The 21668-nt window shown below is 38.8% G+C and overlaps 1 protein-coding gene and 1 long non-coding RNA gene across 2 annotated transcripts in view; both read left to right on the forward strand.

Annotated features, from left to right (window-relative positions):
* FSHR (follicle stimulating hormone receptor) overlaps positions 1-21668 on the forward strand; it is a 203899-nt gene that overhangs the window by 35319 nt on the left and 146912 nt on the right. The window lies entirely within an intron of this gene.
* LOC311434935 lies at positions 8806-11527 on the forward strand. The gene is made up of 3 exons (XR_014691841.1): positions 8806-8906; positions 10615-10858; positions 11086-11527. It is a non-coding gene; the product is annotated as an uncharacterized lncRNA (long non-coding RNA).

Here is a 21668-nt window from a genome sequence, read left to right on the forward strand (position 1 = left end):
AAGTCCAAGTGTGGACCAGAGGAAATTTGTCATAAGTATCTGAGTAATTGGATAAACAATAATTGGGTAGGAGTTCTTAAATTCTCTTGGCAAAAACCCATGATGGGTTCTTAGATCTAGTGCATTCATAATTATTATGATTTATTTATTTTTGCTTTGCTTTATAAATCAAAAGTCCTGGTTTAGACAATTCATAACACTTCATGACACCAAAATGGATGTACCTTTCCATTGACATGGACTGGGGAGAAAGGAGAATAAGGAAATACTGTAATTTCTGTATTTTTCATAGAATTTAATACTCATAAAGATGTCAAGTTGGTAGTCTCAAAGACTAAAAGGTTTTGTCTGTCCAAATACAGCATATGCAGCAGTAGTGCAAATTTTGCAGTCCTTGCCATGTCAATGTCTGCTGCTCTGCAAAAACAGAAAGATCATCAGGGGGAGTATAAAGGATGTGACCTGGCTGTCAGGCTGACATGGCATGTCCTATCTCATTGACAAAATCTGCATCCAGAAAGGCTTTAGTGAAGTGAAACTGACTTCAGGGAGAGGATCATCTGAAGCCCTAAATACTACAAAAATTTGTAAACATATGATGTAAGTAATTCAAACTTTTGATTCAGTCTTCTGTGTCAAATAAGTTTCACCCCAAATTAATGCCACATTTGACGTATTTAAACTTTCTATTTTTTCTTATGTTGGTGTCCTCTTCTGCTTCCCGTGTCATACTTCTTCAAAGTAAACAGATGTGTGAGGTCTTTCAGTAACAAAAAATCAGACAAGGTCTGGGTATGTGCCATCTATAATTGCTTTATCTACCCACACTGACACAAGTCACAAGATGAGCTGACCCAGAACATCTCCTTCTTCCAGCAGTCTTAGCTCAACCCCAGTATTTTGTGCTCTGACTCCAAAAGTGACCCAGAGCCCAGAGGAGGGCACACAGCTCCTGCAGAAAACCTTACACAATGCAACTCTGCTCTCTAGTTTGTCATCAAAGCCTACTTCATTGCATCCACACCAAGAATTTGGAGTCAGTAATGAGCAAAGAGATGATAATTGTCAGAAAACTATGGTGGCATTCTTAATGGGAGCTTTAGTGTTGTCATGAAGACCTTTGATATCATTAAAGTCTGGTCTGACCTCCCAAATGAGTAGTGTATGAAAATCACAAAAAACATTTGCCTGAAGAAAGTCTTCAGGGAAAGCACTAGTTATAACTATACTTAACATCATACTCTGATTTTTAATAATTAGCATAATTGCTCCTTTTATTTAATCTCTGCATCTGCCCTGATCTTATGTTCCCGTCTCCTTTTACTTTTTTTCTGTCTTCCCAGCCTGAACTCTTCCCTGTTTTTCCATCTGTACCATATATTTCCTTCTCTTTCCTAGCATTCTTGTTTCTTCTGCAAATGTACAACCTCCCCATCTTTTTCTTCTCCATTGGACATAGTGCTCTGCCTTACTGTCTGGACAATTCAGGGATTTTTGCTTAATTTGTAGCTGTGCTCCTTAACAGAAGCAGCTGTAATGGCTCTTCCATCTTGCATTCAACTTCTTTTTAATAAGGGTAGTTATGCTGGCAAGCTTTGCTCTGCACAATCATATATGCACAGTTAACACAATACATTTCATATAATTCTTCAGGTTGTCATTAGAAATGTGACAGCTTCACAGTAGCTGTTCCCACTGTCTCTAACCAGGGAATGAAAAGAGCAGCAGCTTCACAAAAAAAATCTGTGCTACTATAGGGCAATGTTTCTAGGGCTGCCACGTATTTAAAATGTATATGTTTAGTATGAGAAGCTAAGTTACAGGTAAGTGCAGCAGCATCATTACTGCATTTATCTTTGTGTATATCTAAGGCAGCAAGGACAGATATTCCTAGCTTTAGGTGCCTTTGCCATTTAAAGTGTAAAACTAACCTAAGAGTAAACTTAAATCTCAACATTAATTCAGCCCAGACTATTTTTCAGCCCTGAAATGCTATGGTGTTGTCTGAGTTTGCCTTGTATCATGTTTGGAATTCAGTAATTTTGAAGGGAAGAAGAGCCAGATCAGATCTTTCAAGTAGTTGTGCCCCTACCCCCCTCAAGAGGTAATGATAGCTGTAGTGCAGCTCCCAGTATTTATGTGAGCAAAGGAATGGTCAGCTATGGGGGGTGGAAATGTAGATCTGATACACTCTTCTCTCTGCTTGCCACATACACTGTCATATGTGCCAGTGTAATTTGTCTTAGAATTAGCACTTTGTCCCAAGTGTCATACCAGGAGCACTTTGGGCACTATGGCTTCAGGAAACACAGAGATTTGGACAGGTGTCACTGTGGTGATTATACTTGGGCAACATGTTGGGCTTTCATTTATTTATAATTTAATTTAATTTAATTTTTAATATAGTTTGATGTATTGCCAAAGTGGAATCGATTCAGTGGCATCTGCCTGAGCCCTGGCTCCACAAGTCCTGCCGATCTCTAGGTCTTCCCAACCTTCACTTAACTAACTAATATGCATATTTAATGATGTGCATACAATTTCTCAGTCTTGGAATGCAGTATCATGTCTAGCTGGAGTGAATTCAAGTTGTTATTGCTCCATTTCTGTCTCAAGTATAGTCCAAGGATCTGTGCTGGACCTAGCTCTAAGTACAAGGCTCTGAGCAAAACAATTCATATTTTTATTTACAAGTGTAAATGAAATATTTATTGAAGAAATATGTCTTGAATAAAACAAAAGACTAAAGCTGACATATTCTATAATCTTCTACATGTCAGGTACATATTTTCTCTTTCATTTAAGATCACCAATTATGCTGTTTGGAAGGTGAGAATGGGATTTATCATGCTGGTAATGCTTGTTTGTTTTTTCTTTCATATTAAAGCAGATAGAAGGTCCAACAGATATGTTAAATGTTGTGTGGAATTTTCTAGACTCCTTTTCCCCCAAGCACCAATAATTCCCACAACGCCTGAGTCTGTGGAAACAATTTCCCTGAAGTACATTTAATAATACTAACCTATTTGATTCACTTTTTATTTTTTATTTAAAAGTAACAATTTATTTTTTCTTTGATAATGATTTCTTTTCATTTAACACGTTAATGAAAACTAATATAGGAGATCAAACTGGAGATAAAGTACTCATGTACTATAATTGGCATTGACCTTACTAATTAAATGTAAGAAGAATTAAAATTGCATGTTTTCTTAATTGCACATTTAATAAGTGGGAAATATAGCTTGTCCACTAAAGATACAAAAATTTGTTTAGTTATTGGATTAAGTCTTTAACGTTATGGAATTCAGTATGGGAGAAGAGAACATTTTATGAAAAATACAAAATAAAAAAATGCAAAGATTATTCTCATTTTCCTTTTAATATTGAAAACTCCAATCCTAAAAATATTTATAATCTCAAAAGTTTTAATTCACTTGTATTAAATGTGTGTATAGGAATGATGTCTTCCAGGAAGCATGCATAAATACCTATTTTAAGTCTCGTTAGCATTCAGCATATAAACCAATTGTACATGACTGACAATTGTTCATTTTTGATGGCCATATGCAAGTAGAACATGAAGTATGAATAACTTTTGTTATCAGAAGCTCTGTTTTTCACTCCAGAGTATTCAAATCTTATTGGTGTTTCATATGCTCATAAAAAGGAAATGCTAGCATGTGTATTGGGTTTGCATGGAAAGGTTTTGGTAGCAGGGGGCTGTAAGGGTGGCCTCTGTGAGAAGAGCGCAGAAGTTGCCCCATGTCAGATAAGGGCCAGTTTCAACTGGCTCCAAAGGAACCTGCCGCTAGCCAGAGCCAAGCCAGTAAGTGATGTTGTTTGCACCTCTGTGAGAGCAGATTGAAGAAAGAGAATAAAAACTGCTGGACAACAGCAGCTGGAAGAGTGTGGGGTGAGAACAAGCCCTGCAGACCCCAAGATCAGTGCGGCAAGAGGTGCTCCAGGCAGGCAGCAGCAGTTCCCCTGCGGCCTGTGGAGAGGTCCCTGGTGGAGCAGGCTGTCCCCCTGCAGCCCATGAGTCCCACATGGAGTGGATCTCCACACTGCATCCCGTGGAGGAGCCCCCGGTGGAGCAGGTGGATGTGGCCTGGAGGAGGCTGTGGCCCATGGAGAGCCCCTGCAGGAGCAGGCCCTGGGCCGGAGCTGCAGCCTGTGGAGAGGAGCCCACGCAGGAGCAGGAACAGAGAGTGATAGTGAAGGAACAGTGAAGATGGAAGTGTTAGGAACTAACTGCAGCCCCCATTCTCCTGTTCCACTGTGCTGGCTGGTGGGAGGATGTAGAAGAAGGTGGATGGATGGAAGTTGTTTTTAGTTTATTTTGAATTTCTCACTGCTTTAGCCTGTTAGTAATAGGTAATAAATTAAATTTATCCCCCTACACTGAGTCTGTTTTGCCCATGATGATAATTGTTGAGTGATCTCCATGTCCTTATCTCAACCCTTGAGCCCTTTTCATGGTATTTCTCCCTCTTTCCCTTTGAGGAGGGGGAGTGAGAGCATGGTTGTGGTGGAGCTCAGCTGCCCAGCTGAGTAAAAACACTGCAGTGTTGTTACACCAGTTAATCTTTGGACAGGAAGCAGACTGTACACCCAAGCTCATGATATGTGAGCTGTAGCTGTTTTCTAGAGGGAGAAGTCTGCTCTTACACATTTAGGAAAAAAATACTGTGCTTGGCTTTGAGGTGCACATCTGCAAACCCCTGTTCTCCCTTCTGCTGTTCTGGCAGCTGCACATGCCAGATGTGCTTAACCACCTGCCTTCCTCCCCAAGCTTGGAACTCCAGACTTGGCTGGTTGCCATTCCCATCGGACTCACGAGAGGCTGCAGCACTCTCAATGCCAAATGCTTTCATAGTTCCGTGCTCCCAAAATACAGAAGCAAGTTACGTTGGGACTGCATGATGGCAGCACGTTGTAGGAGGGAATACAAGGAGCCAACCAATGGGAGTTTTTAAAAGGAAACAGAGCCATGCTAAGTATCGACAGGTGGGACGATCTCCATTGCAATTTTATATTTCCTGCCAGTCTTGCAGAGAAAATCACAGACTGTGTCTGTTCTTCCAATTAGCAATTCCCACAGCAAATTTTGACCTGATATAAATAATGCAGTATAATATGCAAAGTGTGTCAGGCAACATCATTTGCTGTTAGTAAATGGATACTGAGTGATGACTCATGATTAGGACATGGGGGGAAATCTCTGTCAAACACGATATAGCAAGTCCCACTCTGTTATGTAATTACTGCTGCAAAGGTCTGAGGAAATGAAGCTGGCAAGTTTGGATTATTAAACATCTGGAAAGTCAGAGGTGAAACCATGGTGGCATGAGTTAGAATTCTGTCATTGGTTTCTATGTGACCACTGTTTCACTCTGATTTTTGCTAGCAATAGATAGAAATAATAGTAGTAATCAGAGAAGTCATCCATGGAAAAGGGATTTGGCATTTCCCTGGAGCAGAAGACACATGTTATAATTGTCTCCTCTCCAAATCTGCTTGTAGACTGGCCAAAGGAATCCTGCCAAAATGACACTATGAACACAAGCCAAATGCAGCTCCGGTGAGGGCAAAATGGTGCTGGTTCTGCCTAATGGATGCATCCACATATGACAATTAGATAGACCAGAAATATGCCTGGGTGAGTTAAGTACTGATGGTTTGATGTTTCTGTGGCACTGTGTGCTTTCCAAGCCCTCGAGGGTTAGTCCGAACAGCTATGCCAATCTCTGGATGGAAACAGGCTTGCCATAAAAAGCTGTGTGAATCACATTTGAATATTTCAGTCTTTTGTCTAGATGATGGGTTTCATAGAAGTTAGAAACTGCCGGAAAGACCAGACAGACTATGTCCAGAGAACACAGAAGGTCTGATGCCTAAGAGCAACTGTAGCTCCACTGGGGAGTACATCTTTCTAGGACGTATTTGAGCTTAGACATCTGCTGGATCATTGAACTTCTGGAGGGCTCTTTGGCTCTGCACTGCAGGGGTTATCTTCCTCTTCGCTCCAACTCTGAATCAAAACCAATACTTTGCTGCTGTTCCTCCTCCTACATTGAAATACAGTTGTATGGTAGAGCTATACATTTGTATTTAGCGTCATACGTTCTGCCCTTTCATTATCAGTGTCCTTTGAGATAGTACAACATTCTTCCTTCATCCTTTAGCAGATCCACAGGACTCACTAGAAGTGCTATACTTTGGCTGTGACTGATCCACAAAGCAAGTCTTCTTCACAGCACAGTACTGCTATCTCTGTCATTTAGAGATTTGCTGGAATGTAGTCATCCCCTGTGTTTCAGTACACGATTTCCCTCACAGTGTATGGGAAAGAAAAGGTATGTAGTATACCCAGATCTGGGCATTGGAAGATGTTTTCAGAACAGTTTTGACTGACATTTGCTTTTCTGATTTCTATCCCACTCAATCCTGGTCTCCTTTCACCTGTATTCACAAAAATAAATGCCTCATTCAGTAACAGTCTATCACTCCTGCCCATAGGTCCAGTCACCTTCAACAGTATTAGGTAGAATTCTCTTCTGAGACGCTCAAGAACCATAATGTGTTTAACCCAGATGTGGTTAAGACATGAGCACTTAGTATTATTCACCCTTCCTAACATCCATGAGCTAATCATCCCAGAAAAAAACATTGTTCCTTTTGCTACTTTCAGCCTCCAGCAACAGTCAGACAATTGTGCAGTTCCACTTTGAAATCTGGAGCCATTGTCATTTATACAGTTCCCCAGGTATTATAACCACAGCCTCAAAAGACAAACAGGAGGGTGGAGAGCTTCTGAAATCAGTATAGCTTGGTAATCCTGGTAATATCGAGTTGGATATTAAGACTGTTTTATCGTAGGGTTTTGCACTGCTACATCAATCCTCTCAATAACAATAGATCCTTGTCATACTCTGCAGGATATTTTTATTATTTGGGCTGGGAGCTGTGCAATAGCAACTGTAAGGATTTAGGAGGCAATTGGCAACTCTACCAATAACTAGATATTGTCTTGCAAGGAGGAAACAAAATATGCACAGGTTTTGAAACGAGGAAAACAATGGCAATCTACACTCAGGATTTGCTTTCTCTGTAGTGGTTTGCAAGTTATCTCTGTACCTCAGCCATTATAATATTCACCTTGCTTTGGAAAGAAGGTGACATCCCATCATTTATTTTGGGGGTCTCTGTGTTGACAATGTGGACAGTGAAAAAATGGCAGATATATGGCAGATATAGCAGGAAGAAAACATGGAATTTTTTTCTTTGCCAAGATTTGTCTATAAAGAGTTAGGATGGAGCACCCAAAGTTGGATATGCATATGTAGTTATCAGATGTTTCTATCAGATGTATACTGTTGTACTCTAATCTCCTCTTCTTCTCCTTGCTTATGTTCTTGAGAATAATGAGGCACCAATGACCCAATTTTTTGCCATACCACCCTTTCCCTTTTCCCTTCGCAGGTTTGAAAAATAAGAAAAACGTCTAAAAGGCCCAACTTTTGAATTATTTTTTTCTTGCATTGTTAATTCCCATCATTCTCTTTGGCCACACATGGGGCCCTACTCTCCCTTCCTCCTCCCATGTACAAACAAGCCTGGATGGGCAAGGAGGAAAATGATCTGGTTCCTCATGCTTGGTCCTGCCCCTCTAGATTAATTTATATAGGAGGCTTGGGTCAGGTTTCATCAGTGTGATGACTTCTGGTACAGGAATGTGGAGGTGGTGTCTGGATGGTGTTTTTCTGGGTTCCTTCAGGTGAGCTAAAGGAGCTGGCTGGGTGGTGGTTTAGGCCCATCTGCTTCCCTTTTTGTCACTGTCCTTGGCAGGTTCAGCCAAGTTGGCCTGGCCTGTTTGGCCATGCCCCTCTTTGTGTTTCTAATTTACATTTGTCTTATCATCTTTGTTCAGTTCAGACCAAAGTGAGGATTTGGTGCACAGGGTAGTTCTAAAGAACATGTTGCTGTGACTAGTCCACAGGAGGGTGAGACCAAGGGGGGCAGGGGATGCTTTGCTACTTGGTGTACTTCAAAATTAAAAAAAAAAAAAAAAAAAAATCTTTGTCTCTTCTCCAGCTGAAGACTCTACTATTCACTTTGAGTTCAGGTCTCTGATCAGATTAACTATTGACGCTGAACTGCATAATAGGTGAAATGCATTTAACCCCTAGTTTATTTGGCGGCCATTTGCCTATGTGGTTTTATTTATAGTGTTTATTTCAAAGATTGATGGCAGCTGGCAGGAGGTACTGAAACAACTGATAAAGATGACTGACATTTTGTCAGCTGACTGGATGACAGGAATATATTGCTTGCATTTAAACTGTTTGTGTGAATAAATCATTGTTGGTGCCAAAATTCACCTTTGGCCCTTCCCAAGTGATTTTTGGAAAGCAGCTGGGAAAAGTGTTTTCTTAAGCAGTGAGCAACTTCCAATGTGAATTGGGAGCTTATGGTAAAAAATTTCATTAGCAATGGTATTTATATATTTAAAGTATTCTTGAAGTAGTTGAGTTCTGTTCATAGCAATAAAAGTAGTATTCTCCTCTTTGAATGTTCTATAAAAAGTGACTATATTGTGTAAACTTTGGGGCAGTTCTTAATACAGGTGAGATAAAGGGTATACATGATGTACTTAAATTGTCCTTTTTCCCTTTAAAAAGGTGCTAACAATCTTTGAAAGGATTGAAGCCTTTCCACCTGCAAAGCCTTTTCACCTGCATGTAGTTCTCTAAGTGATGCATATTCCAATCTCATAACATAAAGCAAGTGATCAGTTTGAGCAGTGTTTGTTACTGTTATCGCTCTCCACTGCATTTCTAAACTAACTTAAATGCCTAAATGGCAGACTCCTCATGTATAAATACTGCGGCAAACTGCATAAGGTAGGCCTTACATAGGTACGCTAAAGCAGGGGTGCATTTTCTGAATTACAGGTAGCCTGTGCTGGTCTTCAGAGAACTGTTTTTTCTTCTGTTACAAGTGCCCTGTCTGTAGGGCTTCTATTTGGCAGACTATTTCTCAGTGAGTGCAGTGTTTAAGCTGAGAACAGGCATGATGAAGCACCCCTCACCTGTCCCCATGCAACTGTACATCTCTGTAAGGTACTGAGGACAACAAGGGGACATAGCTGAATGCTTCATCAAACCATCCAAACTGAGGAATAGGTGACGTACTTTCCAAGACTTGACAGTTATTTACATGCATTGGAGTTCTTTGTACAGTGAAAAGAACGATGTTAATATGATTGCCTGTATGTGGAGTGACGGGGCCAGTGAAACCTCATCCTTCTCTTATTGACGTGGTTCTTGTACTCCTTCATACCATGGCATACTCTTCGCTTCCTGTTACTTTTATTTCCATTTGAAGCTGTTGATGCCTTGTACAGTATGACAGCAACTCTGTGATCTAAATGCAGAAAGATACTGAACCAGTCCTGCTCCTGAGGCTGGATTTCGGATAGGCTGTACAAGAGTAGGCTAAATTGAAATGCCATACCAAACACTACTATATCTCTGCAGATTGACTGTAAACTAAAACTGTTGGTGCTAAAAGAGCAATGCCAATTAGTAGCAAAGACAGTGATGGGGGAGAAGAAGTTCATCTTAAGCTTAAATTCAGTTAATCAGCTGTTTCCATTGCTTTATTTACTACACACCTGCATGGGATTATCTTAAGTCTTGGCAATGCAATATAATTAAGTAATCTTAATTCATAAGGTCTGAACATCATGCTTAATAGCTCTGGACATGAATGTCAGTAGATGTTTGCTTCTGCAGAATGTGTGTTTTGTTTTGTTGTGTTTTTTTTTTTTTTTTTTTTTTTTCTCTGAACTCTGTGGCTTTCCATGACTAGTATATTTGCAGAGCTTTAGGATAAAGCCACATCTGGTTCTTGCTGTGCACCACTTCATGGAGTGTGTTTATTAAAAGCCAAAAATGTCTTGGCATTTATCCATTGCCATTAATATGCACCACGTCAGGTTCTATCAAGCTGTCTCCCATCATAAGACTTGATGGGATTTGACATGACCTGACATAGCACAATGTATGTCTCCTCACATCACACACTAACAGAAATACAGTTTAATAAGGAGTAATAACACAAAAAATACAAGGACTTTATTGTTGCCTCTGATCAAAGGCAGGTAGCACAGGTTAGGTTTCTGGCACACTTTTAATTTTGAGCTTTTCACAGTAAACTCCTGCCTTGCTGTTTATAGACTTATGTAATAATAGATGTGCCAGGTCAAAAATAAATAAACAAATTGTCATTTCCTTTTGAAAATGTATTGAGAATACAAAAATGTAATAGTTCAGGCGTGTTGCCATCCTAAGTGATAAAGTTTATTGTTCTGGCTTCCAATGTTCTTTTTCCCTTTCCTTGATCTCTTAATTTGTAATATTGGAAAAAGTGATGTTTATATCTTTAACTTTTATTTTCAGTTTTTCTTTGCACCTCTAATCCTATCTTCTTTGTTCTCCCATCTTCTTGTAATTTACCCAGTGTTCAATATTTAAGCAACCTTTATAATTAAGTATGGTTCAGTGACCTCTCTTGAAACTGTTAGTAACTCCGTTCTGATTTCTGTAGTTCTGATGACTACTTACACAAGCATTGGTTTGAAAAGTGAAGATCTTAAATCTACATGTATGCTGATATCTTGTGGGAAAACTCTCCATTGCTTTTGTGGAAGAAAATCAAACGTTACCTCACAAAGGGAGCACGGGGACAAAGGAGACAAGCCTTCCATGTTCATAAATAGGCAGGAATTAAGTCCTCTTTCTCTTCTCATCAGCTGAAGTCCTTTGGTGTTACAAACTTTCATCACTACCAGGTATGTGTTGGAGACCGGGGTGCCTATAATGGGAGGAAATTGACGGTAAATAGTCCAGAGGTCCACAAGGTTGCTTGTAGATCCAGCAAGGTTACAGTACCAGCAGTCCCCCTGTAGGATAATATTCCAGGTCTTGAATATTTATTCATATTATAGGTATAAGTATTGACTGGGTCTTGTTAGTCATAAATTGCCTAATATCTTTTTAATTCTTCAATTTTCTTCAGCTGAAGAACAAATACATGTCAAGAAATTCTCATAAAAGTTTCTCACAAAATCATCATTGCTATGTAGCATTTGGAAGAAAGCATAACCACTAAGTTGTGTGATGACTGTGGGTTTGGCAAGTGATGGAATAAGTGTGGGATTTGCATGTATTAATGTGAATGAATAAAAACACTAGCTGCATCTAGTGAATAACGTCTGAGCATATGAACTGCTCAAGAAATATCTTATTCTTATGAGTACACAAACCTGAAGATGATATTTTAGGGTTCATTTAAAATTCATAAACCTAAAATTAACACTTGTATCACAAGAAAAATCTGTATATCAAAGGTGAATATGAAACTGATTGTTTTGACTGCTTCATAAAGAAATTTGAAAAACTCACTCTACACATATGCACTTTTTGACATCTATAAATGGTAATGTCATCTTTCAAATGTCTTAATTCTGTCTTCATTTTTATTCTTCAAAATTCCCTTTCAAGCTTCTGAAGGTATGTGATTCTTCCTCTAGTATTAGGAGGAATGGATTAGAGTATTGTCAGATAAATATATGGTAGTCAGGCTTCCTTTCAAGTTGGGAAGGAATGAGACTTTCAAAGTCAACTACAGCAAGATGGTTTGGCAATCTGAAATTCTGTAACTTTACCTGTATGATTCTTTTAACCCTCTTGGGCTAACATATTCTCCACTTTATAAATGTGGTGTAGCATAATAGGGATTCCTGAACTACTTTTAATTCAAAATAAACAGCAAAATTTCTGCCCACTGTATATTTAAGGCAGCATCTTATGAAACCTGTTTCAAAGGGAAAATGTAATCTTTTTACTCTAAATTGTGAAGCTCCTGACAATGGCCTGTTCCTACAAAAGGTCTGGTATCCAATATGACAGCTTACTTCTAAGCAAAATCTCTGACTGCTGAAGCCTACAATAATTAAGCAAAAGATTTTGTTACTCAAAACACATTTCTGATTCTGAAATTATATTTCTGATTATAATCCTTCAAGATGCTTGGAAACTCCTGCAAGAGAATATGATTGTTTCCTCTGCTCTTCAGCCTTTCACCCAGAGAAACAGTGTGAAATTTGGAGTGGAGTAAGCAATTTGTAATTTTTTCTGTTCAGAATGACTCTGGTCTGATTTTTCCACCCTATGTACTCCAAAGGTCCGCTGTGGTAATCTCCACTCCTCATCTGCCTCTTTAAGGTCCATCTTCTGTGATGAGCAGTGGAGTAAAAAAAAGACGATTTTCTCTGCTATGATGGGATAAAGGCAGCTGTGGCAATTAGGTCTGAGCTATTAAGCCTGAGCTTTGGCAGTGGAGTATTTTGCATAATTGTGGTGATAGCTGCTGGACTTCCATGCTGTTCCAGCTGTGGAATACAGCTATGTGGGATCTGGATTTGGTAAACTTCAAGGTGGATACTGTTGTCATCTGCAATCTGAACAGCTACAAGTATGTTGTGACAAGGAATAAGGATTTTCTATTTCAGGATATACTTTGTTTACACTTAATGTGTTGATCAAAAGCTCTGAGGTGAATCAGTCCTCCTTGAGGAAGGATTTTTTTCTGGACAATAGGGTATTCCTTGTGCTTGCTAGTGGGTACACCATATTTAACATTTGATTTTGAATTAAAACAAAGAGTTTAAGTCACAACTATTAATATACTGTTCTTTTTTGAATAATTATTACTATAGACAGGTAATAATTTCTCAACTTTAGAAACTCTATATTCTGTTAATTACGTCTGCTTCAGTGTTTCAAAGCTGAGGATGGAGTTAGAACAAGAGCAGTCCCTTTGAGAAAATCCTTTGTCTCCAGTTGTCAAACAGCCAATGGCTTTAATGGAGATCCATGTGCTGCACAGGGTAGCTATGTAATTGGAGAGTAAATATCTTGTAGAATTCTTAGCACTTTCCCTAGTTAGCTAAAATGTTGCCTTGTCTCTTCCCAGTTCTGGTGAACTTTGTTGTTTATACCTTCCAATCTTATGTAACTTGGTTAAGATGTATGTGAAAAGGAAAGACAAAATTATCTTAGAGTGGCTCTTACATTACTAAGAGTAACATGTTCATTTAAGTTTAAAATGAACCTCAAATTGAGCACCAAATGGTTCTTCCATAACAAGTATTTTCTTCTACTCCATCTCTACTCCATTATGACCTGTTCCAGATTGTATTGCTATCCAGCAGCATCTCCCAAAAATGTCTTTACATCATGCCTGTATCTACATAATGTTAGCATACACAGGAACCTCCTGAATTTGTATGACGTGTGTGTATATATGTATATGTCTGTGTGTGTGTATATATATATGTATATGAATTATACTGTCAACCATATGTATGCATTTGGAATTGCTAATGTTACACATGCTGAAATATGCTTTTTTTTTTTTTTTTTAATGTTACTAACCCACAAGTTAACCTTAATAACCCAAAAATGTGGTGCAACCACATAATTAATGCATCTTACACTAGACACCCCCTTCTATTACCTGTTGGATGATTCTTGATTTGTTACATGGCAGCACAAACAAGTGACAGCCTTCAGCTCAGGTGAGCCTTGCAAAACTGGGTGCACAGAACCCAGTCATGCAGGGCAGCTGATGTAAGAGTGACTCCAATGGGTCACCTTCTGCAGCTACAAGGCCAAGATATGAGTATGTATGACACAATATCAAAATGTGCTGCCCCTTTTGGTAGGAGTGGTGCCTGGTGGTTCTCCTCATCATGGCTCCCATGGCTTTCCCTGCAGCTCTTGGGAATCTCTGTTTCTGAAGTGGTGATAAGCTGCATTGTATATATTGGCTACTGCATAGATTCTTGCCAACGACAAATACCAGACCTTTGGTTCCACACAGCTTGAAGCAAAATCCAGTCACTTTCACAGGAGTCTTTCCATGTGTTTCATCAGTGACCACTGGGTCATTCCATAAAACTGTTTTCTTTTCCCGAGGAAAAACAAATTTGCAGCAACCCAACATGGTAATAGGACTGGGTTTTCATTAGTGTGAGTTCTTCTGGTTTTAAGGTACAGATATGTATATAATTGCCAGCATACTTCATTATGACTTTTAAACTTCATTATGAATTTTAAAATAAGTTGGAACACTACAATGACATACTTTACCCCTTCAGAGACACTTCCCTAATGTTGTTTTCAGGATGGATAAATAGAGCTTTCACTTTTTGACATCAGCCTATTCCCTTAAGTGAATTTTAAGTTGCATTGTATTCACAATAGGGCCATCTTCTGGTCAGTTTGCTGTTATAAATAAACATGCTATTTATTATTGCATATAACAGAAAGTATGCATTAGAAACATTTATGGCATCTACCATAAATACTAATTAAATTATATGGTGAATGTGTGCCTCACTGATTTAAATATGTTGGACACTTTGCAATATTGTTATAAATAAAAGAATGTATGCTCTCTTCTCCCTTGCTACTACTCTATCTCTCTAACTTGTTAAGCACCTTAATTTTCTTTGACTCCTCTGCATGAAAAAAAAAAAAATCAAAATTTAAATGGCCAACCAGAACCTGATGCATTCTGGCAATGAGTTTTCTCCTGTGAAATCCTTTCTTTTTTCTTTATAAATTTGACCCACTGCAAAAGATCAACGCTGTATACAAAGCAAACAGATCATGCGTGCAAAAGTTTTAATTAAACCTTGCAGCTAAATCACCCACTTCCTTAGTTTTCCCTTATCTACCTGGCTTTTCTACTTACAGGTGTTTTAATCAATGGATACCTAGTTAACAAAATGAAATTATTTCTATGGTGCTGCATAGAGAAGAATATTCCCCTGGTTTTAAAAGCTGCCTATAAGCTTTTAGAAGGTCACAGGTATGTCAGTAACAATCAACTACCCCTCTTTATCATCAGTGGAAAATATTGAAGTGCAAAGCTATCTTCAGTCTTTTAATATGTCCTATGCTATATTCTGTCTGATTTCTACCCCACAATTGTATTCTGTTTGCTAAAACACTGAATGATCCAGCAAAATTCAGGAGCCAGGCTACAGACTGAGTTATTTATATTTCTTGAAGGCACAACATTTTTTCCCAAGCAAGTGCAATAGTTATAACCTATTTTTTCTTCCTATATATTGTCATCTGTGTTGTTTCAGTAGCATAACCAATTCCTCTTTATGACAACTGTCTAGAGGTTATGATGTTTGTTAATAGCATTCCCCATATCTTGTACTGGAGCCAAAAGCATAACAAACTTAATGGAGTGATTACTGCCCACTCTGTACTTTGAGTTTGGCCATGATTGCCAAGATCAACTGGAAGAAGTTTAAGGTTGAAGCTAATTATACAGGCAACTGGCGTTGAGATGGTTATTATGAGCTTTAATTACAAGTGTTAATTCAGTAATGATATTACAGGTGATATTCTCTTCCATTGGCCCAACAAAATGCTAATAAAGCAGAAACAATAAAATCTTGTTTGAAAAAAGGCATTGAAATGAGGTTGATTCTGAATATTCAACCTGACTCACTAGTGATAATATACTGTCATTAAAGCAGGAAATTTCTTATGTCTCTTATGGATTGGTTTGTATCCTAGCTGCAGATTACTTGGAGTGTGACTGCAGAAGGCAGAGAGTGGCAAAATCCTACCCAACTGGGCAAGGACCTTCATGATCTGAGCCTTTTGTTTTTTGTTTTTTGTTGTGTTTTTTTTGTTTGTTTTTGTTTTTTTTTTTTTTTTCCTGTGTCCTTCCCCATCCATTTTCCTTTGAAGTTCTTGAGTATTGCTTCATTTCCCCTCATCTTTCTCATATTACAGCTCTGATTTTCTCACCCTTGTTTCTCTCTCATTTCCCTTCTTGTTTTTTGTCTCTGCCTTATGGCTAAGAAGCTACAATCCAGACCACTAACCCCAACCTGTCATCCCTAGAAGAGCTTTGCACATGTTTCAGATATCTTACCTAGCGTATCTGAGGTCAGCTGTCTTGATTATTGTTTCTTTCCATCACTCACTGGGGCATCCCTTGTGCATTGGGATGTCTTCAGCAATCTACCATCATCATATGATGTCTCTTTTGATTGTATTCCTAAATAATATTGAAAGAAGATCCCACAGTGGGAAGATATAAGCTGTGCTGTGTTATCCAGACAGGACTCAAGTCCTGGAGGATGGTATCTATAGACTTCAAACAACCTCTTCCTTGTTCGAGTATCAGTGTATCCTAAGAGACCATGCCTTGAGGTTTCAGTAGCACAGATTTGCTTTACGGGGAAGCAGAAACTTGCTGTAGTCTGAAGGCAGCTGCTATCAGCAGATTTGATTGCTGTTGTAGCAGCATCAGGAGCTAAGGGGAATGCTCTGTGAATATGTGGTGAGGCAGACAGATCTCTGGCAGTGTATAAGCAGTCCTGCTTATCAGGTGTGCATTGCTAGAGGGGGTGGGTCCTTCTATCTTCTACAGGTTCAAATGGCCAAACCCAAGAAAATACAGATGCATTATGAATGTTTGAGTGAACTTTCCTGGCCAGAATTAAATTTTGCTGAACGATCTGGTGGAAACCTTACTATGTCATTAACAAAAGGTCAAGAACTACAAAGCCATGCAGAAGGAACTTAATATTTTAAAGTGGAACTTCATGTTCCCTTTGTCATCAGTTTTACACTTCCTTACAAAAGGTGAAAACTCTGCTCTTATCTCTTATGGGATGGTCCTGCTGTAAAGGGAAAACCTACTTTTTTCTTCTTTTTTCTTTTTTCTTCTTTTTTTTTCCTGCAGGTTATAGCAATCATTTTGCAAGGACCAAAAATAACTTACACCATCCCAACATTCATTTCCCCACCATGTGCTGTAACTGGGGTCTAAGAAGCACCAATGATGACATTAGCTGTTGAGTTTAATTAACACAATAGCAGTGATCCAAAATAAATGAAACAAAACTATTGTACTAGGTAATTCATTAGTGGAATAATACCATAGAGGTGCAGATTATTATAATAAGAACCACTGGAAGATTATGGGGATTATAGCTGCTTTCTAGAGTTTGTGCAATTATTTTTCCAGTTCACCATGATCACTTTTTGAGTTTCCTTGTGTTTTATCACTTAATGGAGTTTAGGGTTTGCAACAGCATTTTGCAGAATTATAGTGTACTTTATTCATTGCTAAAAAGACAAGCACCTTTATTTTTTGAATGTTAAAAAATGAGGAAAACATGGTCTTTAATTTTTTCATACATGTTGCTTTTCATGCATAGCTATGTGTCAGGCTCTGCAATTTTGGGGATAGCTAAGGAAGTTATCTGTGGTGGGCTGTTGTACAGGTGCAGTGTGCTTCCTCTTCTGATGCGTTGTGGTGTCAGTCTTGGTGCTTGCATTGTCAGCTGTTAGCACAAGAGGGGAGGAAAATCAGAACGCATTTCATCAGGGGTTATAAAGTCCTGCGGGGTGGGAAGGGTTAGACCCATGGTCTTGCAGACCTACTGTCCTCAAGGTAAGAGACACCCATCTCTGAGAAGAAAAAAATTTAGCTGTCTATCTACAGCTAACAGCTGTAAAGAGAGATGGATAATCAGATACACAGCAGTAGAAAAGAATAAAACTTAATGAACATCAGACAAATAGGAGCAGAATGAAATTGATCTGTGCATTGATGCTCGTGACCCTTTTGTATTTTTTTCTGTTACACCCACAAATACCTTGGGGCAAACAGACCAGCAATCTTTAGGTCAAGGTAAAGTTTTTCACTGGTATCTATGCAGCTTAGTAGACATGGCAGAAGCAGAGAGTTAGTAAAATGGAAACATCTGAACAGTAGCTTTGTTTCCAAAACAAAATACACTGTTATTCTGGTGGTGGTGTGGGTTGGTTTTTTTTATTTGTTTGTTTGCTTTTTGTTTTGTTTTCTAGAATCATAAAATGGCATGAAAAAAAAAATGTTTGTTTCAAACTCTTATATCAAACATGCCCTAAATTACGATGCAAGTATGCTAGAGCAGGTTCCTCTCAAACACTGTGATTGAACTGTCTTTGTCTTAGTCACTTACTGGAGCAGAGACTGGGATCCAGACATCCTTAATGTCATTCTGTAGATCATTGTCTGTGATACAGTGGAAATACCCTGATTTACACCACTATAAAGCCCAGTGAACTTTGGGACAGTTCCTGTAAGTGCTTAGGTTCCAGATCTGCTAATAGAAGTAAGCGTGAAACATAAAGAATTTAGACAGGGTGGAAAAAAATACTATAAGGTTCTAAAAGTGGACAAAAATGGTATTACGCTGCTCACTGTTTCATTTTATAGTCTGGTTTTAAAAAGCTAGTGTTGTTATTGATGAAGATCCTTCTTACTTACATGGAAACAGTGAAGGTGGAAAACAAAAGAAAGAAGTTCCAGAATGATTTCCATGCTGGTAGCTCCTTTTTTCTGCAGTCTGAAAAGGTAAAAATGACTGTTGCTATATTCTTCATCTCCTCGAATGCACAGAAAAATTGGGCTCTGCTCCTGTCTCAGACTTCTGACTCTGACACAGTGCCCAGTACTGAGCCTCTCAGCAACACAGTAAGAGATGTCTCCAATGCCTGTTACATGTGGTTCTACCATTCATTTCTTTTCTCAGCTTGCCTGGGTTTTATTAGATTTCTGTATGGTGCTCCTATGTCTAATTAATTAAGGCAGGCTGAAATATGTTTTTCTCTTGGAAATATGCAGAAAGCATTGAACCCTGTGATAGGGTAGAAAGTGTTGATGCTGCAGGGTTGTACTTCACAGCTTTGTAAAGCCCCTTAGGGAAGTCTGACTCCTGCACAAACGAGATTTACCCTTTCTGAAGACAGCTCCTCTGTGCTTGAGGAGTGGCACTGCCTGTGATCCTCCTCTCTAGTTTTACATGCTACCACCACTCCTGGTATCTTTCCAGATGAGTCCTTATTTGCATTTATGGCCTAATGATTCCCACATCTTCATATTATACCTTGCAAGTGCTGAGATGGTGAAGGATGACTGCTGCAGGGTATAAATTCCCCCTGCATATGTAAAACAGATGAGCAGTGTCCAGCCAGGCTGAAAAATTACTGTTAAAAATCTTTAGCAGTGAGAGCATTTACTTTTTCCTAGTGTTGGAGACACCTGGCACCATAGTCTTTTACTTCTTGTTTCTAGAAATAATGCACTTTTTCCTTATCAACAGTGAGAAGTAATCTTTTTAGTGTGTTGCATGTAGAAATGAGAAGATGTAGAATTATATATTCCAGTTTCTTGGTGTGAAGAAGAACACTGAGCAGCATTTTCATGTCTCACAGTCTATACAAACTCAGTAGAGCCCAAGTCTGTATAACTTAGGATGGTAAAATTATAGCTCTAATGTATGTGGTAACATTTATTTGTAATGTACTTTTCTGTATCCCAAGAGAAAGGATTTTGGAACAAGCTTTACAGATTACCTTGATTCAGCACTAACTACATTCATTTAAAATGTTTGCTGTGCTGGACATTTCAGCCTGGGTTTGCCTGCTGTGGATATTGCTCTGGCTGCATGGATCATTGAACAGAGAAAAGATATGCCCTTCCCTGCTCTCCTCTAATAATCAGGAGGGAAGTTGCAGCTTATGTTTCCCTATAATGAGGTTCTCAAAAAACAAACAAACAAAAACAGCTCTTGGTAGCTGATGGGAATAGATGCCCTCTGAATTGCCTTGCTGACCCATTCTCTTTGTAAGTGCTTATGATGTGAATCCCATGGCGTTTGATCATGGAAGGTTTGGTTTCACATTTAAAATTTGCATCTTTGCTGTTTTCACTTGCTTATCACTGGGTGTTTACTTTCATCCACTTGAAACCTGCAGACTCCAATTTTCATGCCTAAGAAAACACATGGAAAAGCAAGGGTAGTGCTTATGCACAATTAAACTCATGAATGTCAAAAACCTCTTACATTCCTTTTTACATCCAGTATTGTCTGTCGCTCTCCTGCAGGACCTCCATATGAAGCGTGGTGCCTGCAATGATACCATCTCAAACAGCAAGCATTACTTATTAGCACTAATGAAATCTCATCAAGCAACTGATCCCTGAAAGGTAGCCTCTTTGCTAAGTATATGTTTAAAAAAAAAAAAAAAAAAGGCTAGTCATAAATCAAATAAGTTGTTCCTTTGATGTTATTATGCTATTGACAAACAGAAAATCCTTAAGAACTGGCATGTCATTTTAAGTCTGTTCTCCCCATTCAAAAGAGAACTATACCTGATTTATTCCAAATTACAAAGAAAGGTTGCTTTTATGGGCATCTCTATGGTGTTCTGCACCATTGTATGAGTGACTTAAAGCACCATGTTTTGTAATGCTTCTTCTTCAACTAATGTCTCTCTAATACTAAAGGGATATGCTAAAAAAAAAAAAAAAAAAAAAAAAGAGCCATGAGAAATTGGTTGTGCAAACATCAGTTGTCATCCTACATTTTTCATGTCTCATCTACAAGGCCATCTTTCCTATTCAGCTAACAACACAGTTCAGCTTAGTTTGTCAGTACAAAATTGCAGTGGACTCTCAATATTTCTGTTACTTCAGAGCAGGGTGTTTCCAGTTACTGAAACCATTTCTGTTTTCTGTTCACTTTCACGTCTGCTCCGTTACTTCCAGTAAGTTGTTGTAGAGCCAGGAGCTCCGAGATGGTACTGAAATTACTCCAGATGGCTAAGTGCAGAATTCTTCAGCCTGCAGTGAAGTTAGGTTGACGGTAGATTTTGAAGTCTCCTTCAAAGCTTTCTTTCCTTCAGGGATATATGCCTTGGTCTCACCTAGCTTTAGTAGCAGTCTCTAAAACCAGGTCAGTGTGAGCTACATAAACTGCTTCTTACAGCACTAACCTTTCAAGACTGAAAGAGCTTTTCCTTTATAACCATTTCAATGGCTTTTTAAGTGGTTAGCAGTGGGAGTTTTATATCAATGGATGTTAAGTTGTCATTCCAGACTCAGGTTACTAAATAAGATAAATAGACCTGGTTTGGTTCTCTGAGAAGACCCATTTCTGTGGTCACCAGAAGATGCAAGTACCCTCGTGTTTCACGGTTTTGCTAAAGAGCAGTGACATCTCTGATTCTTCCTTGCTGAGGAGGACTGGCAAGCCCATCTGGCTCTAGGAGGCTCTAGATTCTCTATACTTTAGGGTCACATATATATATAAAGGGATAATTTTGGACCCAAAAATGGTATCTAGAGGAGCTGTGATACTGTTCTCTACAGAATCGGTGATAATGAGCATGTCAGCTCTAGTGCTAAAGTGAACTTTGGTTTATGGAGATGTTCACCTGTGAGCGCAGAGTGCATGTGCTGTACAGAAGCTGTAGGTAAATAGTCTTCTGCTGGGCTTCAAAGTCATCACTGCTCTGAAGCCTTCATCTGAAAGACAGTAGAAGGTACTGTATGTGAAGGCAATGTATGAGTAATCAAGACCCTTCTCTGGGCCAGGGCATATGTAGGAGGGTCCTAGCCTTGTCTGTGACAAGGAGATGAAACAATATCACTAGGAGAAAGTATAATAATACAAGATGTGGAATGAGAGAGCTGAATGTTCGTTTCTATGAATTGGTAAAGTGCAC

This window comes from Aythya ferina (assembly GCF_964211825.1).
Source record: "Aythya ferina genome assembly, chromosome: 3".
Lineage (NCBI taxonomy): Eukaryota > Metazoa > Chordata > Aves > Anseriformes > Anatidae > Aythya > Aythya ferina.